Raw genomic sequence first — 6,802 nt, 5'->3', positions numbered from 1 at the left:
AATTGTTAGTAAGGGAAGGCTCAAATTAAATCATAAGGCTTAAAAACATTAATTCCCATCAACTCCAGTATGCAATGTGGTCAGAGAAAATAACAACATCACAAATTGCAAAGAAGGGCAATCCTATCTCATGCTTCAAAGTCCCTCCCTTGCTTCTAGTTACTCCTTCTCCCCAAGGTAAGGTTTGGTGTTTGGGAAGGAAGAGGGGTGAATGCCAGGGAGGGCTAAGTGTGGTTGAGGAGCAGAGGTGAGCTTTATGTAAAGTCATACCCAGAGTCAAAAAGTCTAACTTCTGGGGAGTGCCGTTGAGAGCTAGTTGTACAGTCCATACTGATTATTTTGCACTAAACCCGTACTGCTTGTTTTCTGTAAATCAATGTTTGTTGTTCAGTTCTATCTGGGTCTTGTCTAGGGTTGCCCGGTCCCCTTACCCTCTCGGTGGGAGAGGTGGGCCACCTGGCACTCACATTTTGAAGGTTTTCACAGGCACAAAAAGCATGCCCATGCTCCTGGCATGATGCAATGATGTCACTTCCAGGAATGACGTCATTGTGCAGGTGGAGGGAGTGCTCCCAAATCACCCCAGAGTGAAGTGGGGAGGCAGTCTCGCAGCCTGTGCTATGACATCACTCCTGGAAGTGACATTGCACCACACCGGGAGTGCACTTCAGGAGGCCCGTTCCCTCACCTTCCCCCCTCCCAACCAGGTGAGTGGTGAGGGGGATGGACGGTGGGAGATGGGGGTCCCCACTCCCACCAGGGGACTTCTCTGCCTTGTCTATCAAGTCAAAATAGCTGTGTGAAATAGGTTATATTTACCTCACATCTAAGAACCATATTGTTCTGTTAGGGAAACAACTAACAACCCTTTCGGGAACACAAAACTTATACTGAACCTTTTACTAATTGTGGGTGGGTGAGGGGATTTTCACAAATAAAAAGAGAAGCCAAAGTGTGGGATATGGACAGCCATAAGTCCAGCAGGCATTTACCTCAGAAATCTCCTTCCTATCTCTTACCCTTCCCCATACATGCTGAGCCCCCACATCTACCTAGTCAGAAGACTTCCTAGAAATCCTGGAAAATATGATTTTGAAAATTAACCCATTTTTTTTTAAAACCCTTAAAATGGCCTAATGAGGCCTGAGCCTCATAGGTCAATCTATTGAAGCCTTTGGGAGCTCATGGTGTTAGTAGAATAGCTTCATGAGTTCAGCTAGCATATGAATGTGTGCTGCTGAGATGATAAACCTCCTGACATATCCTTGATGTTATGTACTGGCCCTAGCTTGAACAAAAGTTAGGTTCCCTTGACCCTGATTCTCATTGGAGGTTTCAGTTGGCCAGCAGCCAATGGGCCGTTTTAAATAAAGGCCAATCACATTCTTGTAAATACGTGATATTGTAGATAGTTCATGCAAATGATGGTATCCTGGAAGGTTCGTTATTATTGGTTGATGGTTAAGCCAGGGGCGGGGTTTGTATGTATATATTGAGGGGTTCTGTTCTGCTGAATGTCGGTCTGTTCTGCTTGGCAATAAAGCACGTTGTTTGAGCTGAATCACTCGGGGCTGAAATCATTCTGAGCTCCAGGCTCAGTACACAATACCTGAGTAAAGGAAACAGATTAAAATTAAAGAGGCATTCTTTGGGCTAAAGCTATGTGAACATTTTTAAGTAAGCAAATGGGGATAAGACTATGGAAGGCTGAAGAGAAACGAGTTGTCCCCCCCTCCCCGCCCTTTCTTTAAGTCAGTTATTTATGATGTTTGTACAGATTTAATGGAGTTTTTTCCTTGAAAATAAATACAGAAAATCAGACGCTCTCATCAATCCAGCTGAATCTACTCATCCTGCTTTTCAGCCGACACAATGACCTTTTCACGCTGTCTGAGTAATGTGTGCCTTACAACCTTCGTAACAGATATGGATTGCCTCGCTGGCTCTCCGCATGGTGGCCTAGTGATTAATAGCGTACTGAGAACTAGCTCCTTGGGCTCAATTCGTCAACTGTCATAATTGTTCAGTGCTTAAATTATTATAAATTTGAGACTTGTTGCCGAGGCTGCAAGTTTGACAGGGAACCAAAGGGCACCGTGTTCGCCCTGTCGTGTGGAAGACCTACAGCCTGACCCTCAATACTGAACAATTGCAGTGTGGTGAGGGTGGGGGGGCTGCTCTGCACTGCAGGAAAATTCCTATTGGTTTAATCATCCATCCCAGGTTTGCCAACCTCCAGGTGAGGCCTGGAGATCTCCCAGAAGTGCAACTGATCCCCAGACAATGACAATGACAATAACAACCACCACCATTACCACCACCACAACCACAATCACAACCACAATGATATTCAATTTATATATCACCCTTCAGGACAACTTAACACCCACTCAGAGCAGTTTACAAAGTGTGTTATTATTATTGCCACAACAATCACCCTGTGAAGTGGGTGGGCTGAGAGGGCTCTGAGAAGCTGTGACTGGCCCATGGTCACCCAGCTGGCTTCAAATGGAGGAGTGGGGAATCGAACCCAGTTCTCCAGATTAGAGTCCCACTCTCTTATCCACTAATCCAAACTGGCTCTCTAGCTAGGGAGAAGTGAGAAGGAGGAAGTCCCTGAGAGTAGCAATCTACACATCAAAAAGATAGCCCCAGCAGGAAGGCGGAATGCACATATCCTGACCGCTCTACCTCTCTGTAACAACAACAACAACATTCGATATACATACCCCACACACTTCACAGGGTGATTGTTGTGGGGATAATAATAACATACTTTGTAAACTGCTCTGAGTAGGTGTTAACTTGTCTTGAAGGGCGCTATATAAATCAAATATTATTATTATACCGCCCTTCAGGGCAACTTAACACCCACTCAGAACGGTTTACAAAATGTTATTATTATCCTCACGTCCATCACCCTGTGAGGTGGGTGGGGCTGAGAGAGCTCCGAGAAGCTGTGACTGACCCAAGGCCACCCAGCTGGCTTCAAGTGGAGGAGTGGGGAATCAAACCCAGCATTCCAGATTAGAGTCCCGCCACTCTTAACCACTACACCAAACAGAGATCAGTTCCCTTGGAGAAAATGGCTGGCTTAGAGGGTGGTCTCTATGACATTATATCTTACTGAGTTCCCTGAACTCCCCCAAACCCCACCCTCCCCAGGTTCCATGGGCCGAATCTCCAGGAATTTCCCAACCCAGAGTTGGCACCCATAACCCCCAGTAATCTCTGTTCTAATGATTTTTAACGTTATGAAACCCAGATCGTGTGTCAGACCAGAATCAAGACAAATGCTGCGTTCATTTGTAATATATGATTAACTGATCTAAATAGGAATCGATAATATATGAAACTTTGGGAGATAAAGTTAGAAGGGAAGACTTAGTACTTTTATTCTGCCTGTCCTTCAAGGACCTCATATGTGGTTCTCCCTTCTCCAGTTTATTTTCACAACAACCCTGTGAGGCAGCCTGAGAGACAGTGATTACCCAGGGTCATGCAATGTGTTTCATGATACAATAGGGCTTTGAACCCACATCTCCCGGACAGTTGTAAAGCTTTCCCAAATCGCCCCGGATCACCCCGAATCGATTCGGAGCATGCCGATTCGGGATTCCTGAATCGATTCGGGATTCCCCGAATCACCCCGAATCAGGGTGATTTGGGATTTTTTCGGCATTCAGATTCCCGAACTGCACACCCCTATTTACAACACTACATTGCTATGCAGAATGGACGTTTTTGTCTTAGGTTTAGTTTGATTCCCTTTTACTTTAGGAAAAAGATACGTAAATAAGGAGTGCCATGATAGAAGAGATTAATAACAATTAATATATGGTGCAGGAAAATTAGAGCAAGAGATCTCCCTCCCCCCACCCCATCTCCCCATTATATTAGAACATCCAGTGAAGTTGATAGATATCTGAACAAAAAATTTGTTTACTTCTGGCTCAAGATGGAGATGGTTTTCAGAATGGATCTATGGAAGGTAGGTCCTCCTATAACCGTAATGGTGAAACTGAGCTTCCACATTCTGTGGCAGTGTACCTCTGAATACCAGTTGCTTAGGGCAAGCAATAGATGAAGGCTGGGCCTCCAGGCTATGTTTGTAGGCCTCCTGGAGCATCTAGTTAGTCACTATTGAAAATAAACATTGCACTAGGTGGGTCATTGGTCTAGCAGAGCTCTTGTGTTCGGAAGTATGGAGGGTGGAAAGTAATACCATCAAGAAATGAGAGAGAGGGGACAGGAACGACACAGTGAAATTGATTGGCAGTTAATCCCACACAACCAAGAGCTTTGCTCTATGAAAAGAACACAAAATGTATGGAACTCATGATCAAAAATTGTGGTGTTGTCTTTTTAAAAGGGTTCAATGGTTTCATGAAGAAAAGTAAAAAAGGCATGACTGCTAAATGGAACTTCCATGTACTGAGGCAGTGTATCTCTGAATGCCAAATTCTGGGGAACAGACACAAGGAAAATTCCCCTGAAGTTCAAAGAGGGTCAGACTAGGATCACAGGGAACCAGGGTCGAATACTCAAGAGTCTTTATACATGAGATGCCTCAGTGCATGTTTGTCAAGTGTAGAGAGACACAATGATAGCTGGGAAGCATAGTTTTAAAAGATAGAGCTGGTGGAGATTGCTCCTCAGAGGGTTTGTTAATTTCATCTTCACCTCCTGGAAGGCTGCTGTCAATTTCACCTCTCCGGTCTAAAACTGTGTGGGATCACAACCAGAGGGCAGCGAGGAATGGAAATGGGCTGGAGCTGCCTTCCAGAACTGGGCTTGGACCTGGAGAGGTTATAATGGGCTGAAGTTTCCCTTCTGGCATTTCACAGCCCCTTCACACAGCTCCAGTGTATAGCAAAGCCTTTGCCCTGCCACCGGCTCTGTCTTTTTAAACTACCCTTCCTGGCTACCATTGCATCTCCCGACATGTGTTCTTCATGTGTCAGATGCTTCATGTAGATAGACTCTCATTCTGCCATGGAAACTCATTGGGTGACTTTGGGCCAGTCACACACTCTCAACCTAACCTACCTCACAGGTTTGTTGTGAGGATAAAATGGAGATGGAGTGAATAACGATGTAAGCTGCTTTGAGTCCCCATTGGGGAGACAAGTGGGGTATAAATAGATAAATAAACAAATCATTGCACACGGTCACTATACTATGCAGAACACAAATGAATACAGAAATCTAATCAAATGACTCAAAGGTGCTATTAGCATGTGGGACCCACTCCTGATAAGTAGCCACTTTTGATAGAAAGGTATGGAAGGGGAGGTGAAATCGACAGAGCCAACCAGCCGCCAGCCACCACCTGGAGGCTGGCAACCCCAGCTGGAGATGATGAACCAGCTCTTCCTCATCAGAAACGCATCGCACACACAGCATGTGCCATTCCCCAAATAAACAGCAACTCTAAAGTCTGGGGCAGCATCAGGCAAAGCCTCTTGCACAAAATCTGAAATCCCAAGACTGCTGCGCTCACTAAAAAGAAAAGGACGTGGACGCACCAAGTTTATAGCGAGCCATTTGTACATTGTGGGCTGTTATTAAAGCCATGATCCAGAAAATTAACACTTCTCAGCCAGCAGAGGGAGTTGCAAATGACTGATTGAGGTCTAGGGAGATTCGGCACACGGGCCATCGTGCCACCTTTGGACGAGCGTAATGAAATAAATGAGGCTGCAAAACAGATCTTTGCCTGAGGCTATTGAAGGCAACCGTGGACAATCGGGGACAAGGATTCAAGTTGCCCGGGTCAAAGTCCACTCAGCCATCTGTTAGGCAGTGCTGGCTCGGGAGGGAAATAAATATTTTGTGAAGTTGCTTCACTGAATGATAGAAGCCATTAAGAGAGATCCCTGCCCCTCGCTCTTGAGCATCCTTGCTAAAATGCTTCTCAAGGGAAAAGCGCATTACGGTCCTGGATTCATTCATTTCCCAGAGAACTTGTCAAGTAATTTCAGAAGATTATTCCAGTTGTGATTTACTAGCTACATAGCATCTTCCGTGCACAGAGCACACTGTGGCTTCATATGGGGGAGTGGGGAGACAACAAGACCCTACCCTGAGGAGCTTACAGTCTGGACAGGGAGTCTGAGAAGGGATAGAAGAGGAAGATCTAAGGCAAGGTCCCCCACTGTGGAACCCCTGAGTATTGTGGTGCCCGCCAATACCTTTCCTGCTACCCTTCAAGTGTTTTTGGAAGGAGGGTGGAGCCAGATGGGGCACCTACCAAGCAGGGCTTCTGACTGGGTGATTGATGGGGCAGATTACAATGATGTTGCTTTGTGGCAGCTGCCACCACAGTGTCAGTTTTATTCTATGATTCTTTCCCTGTGTGTTTTTAAAAATTATTCTTCCTGTTCCTTACACTTTGGCTTTTTCTGAACATGTGTGTGTGGCTGGCTCTGCCTCTTCCAGTGGCCATTTTGAGTTTGCACACAGCATCCTGTATCCACATTCCAAAAATGTTGGAGAGCCCTGATTTAAGGAAACCAAAGGGGAAATTTCTTTTCTTTTTCTTTCTTTCTTTCTTTCTTTCTTTCTTTCTTTCTTTCTTTCTTTCTTTCTTTCTTTCTTTCTTTCTTTACTCCTCTGACCCATAGGTCTCCAGTAGTATTTATCAAACTGACTAGGAATATGAGGAAGAAAAGAAGAAATCAGGCCAGAGAAGGTCAAAACACAAGCTATAAAAAAGCTAACTTCCTGTGAGTTGCCTGAATTCTCATGGCCTAAACTAAAAATTTAGCTAAAATAAGTAAATTTTTTCCTCTTGGATCTA

The sequence above is a fragment of the Eublepharis macularius genome, chromosome 3 (genome assembly GCF_028583425.1).
Source record: "Eublepharis macularius isolate TG4126 chromosome 3, MPM_Emac_v1.0, whole genome shotgun sequence".
In the NCBI taxonomy this organism is placed as follows: domain Eukaryota; kingdom Metazoa; phylum Chordata; class Lepidosauria; order Squamata; family Eublepharidae; genus Eublepharis; species Eublepharis macularius.
This window is presented reverse-complemented; position numbering follows the sequence as displayed.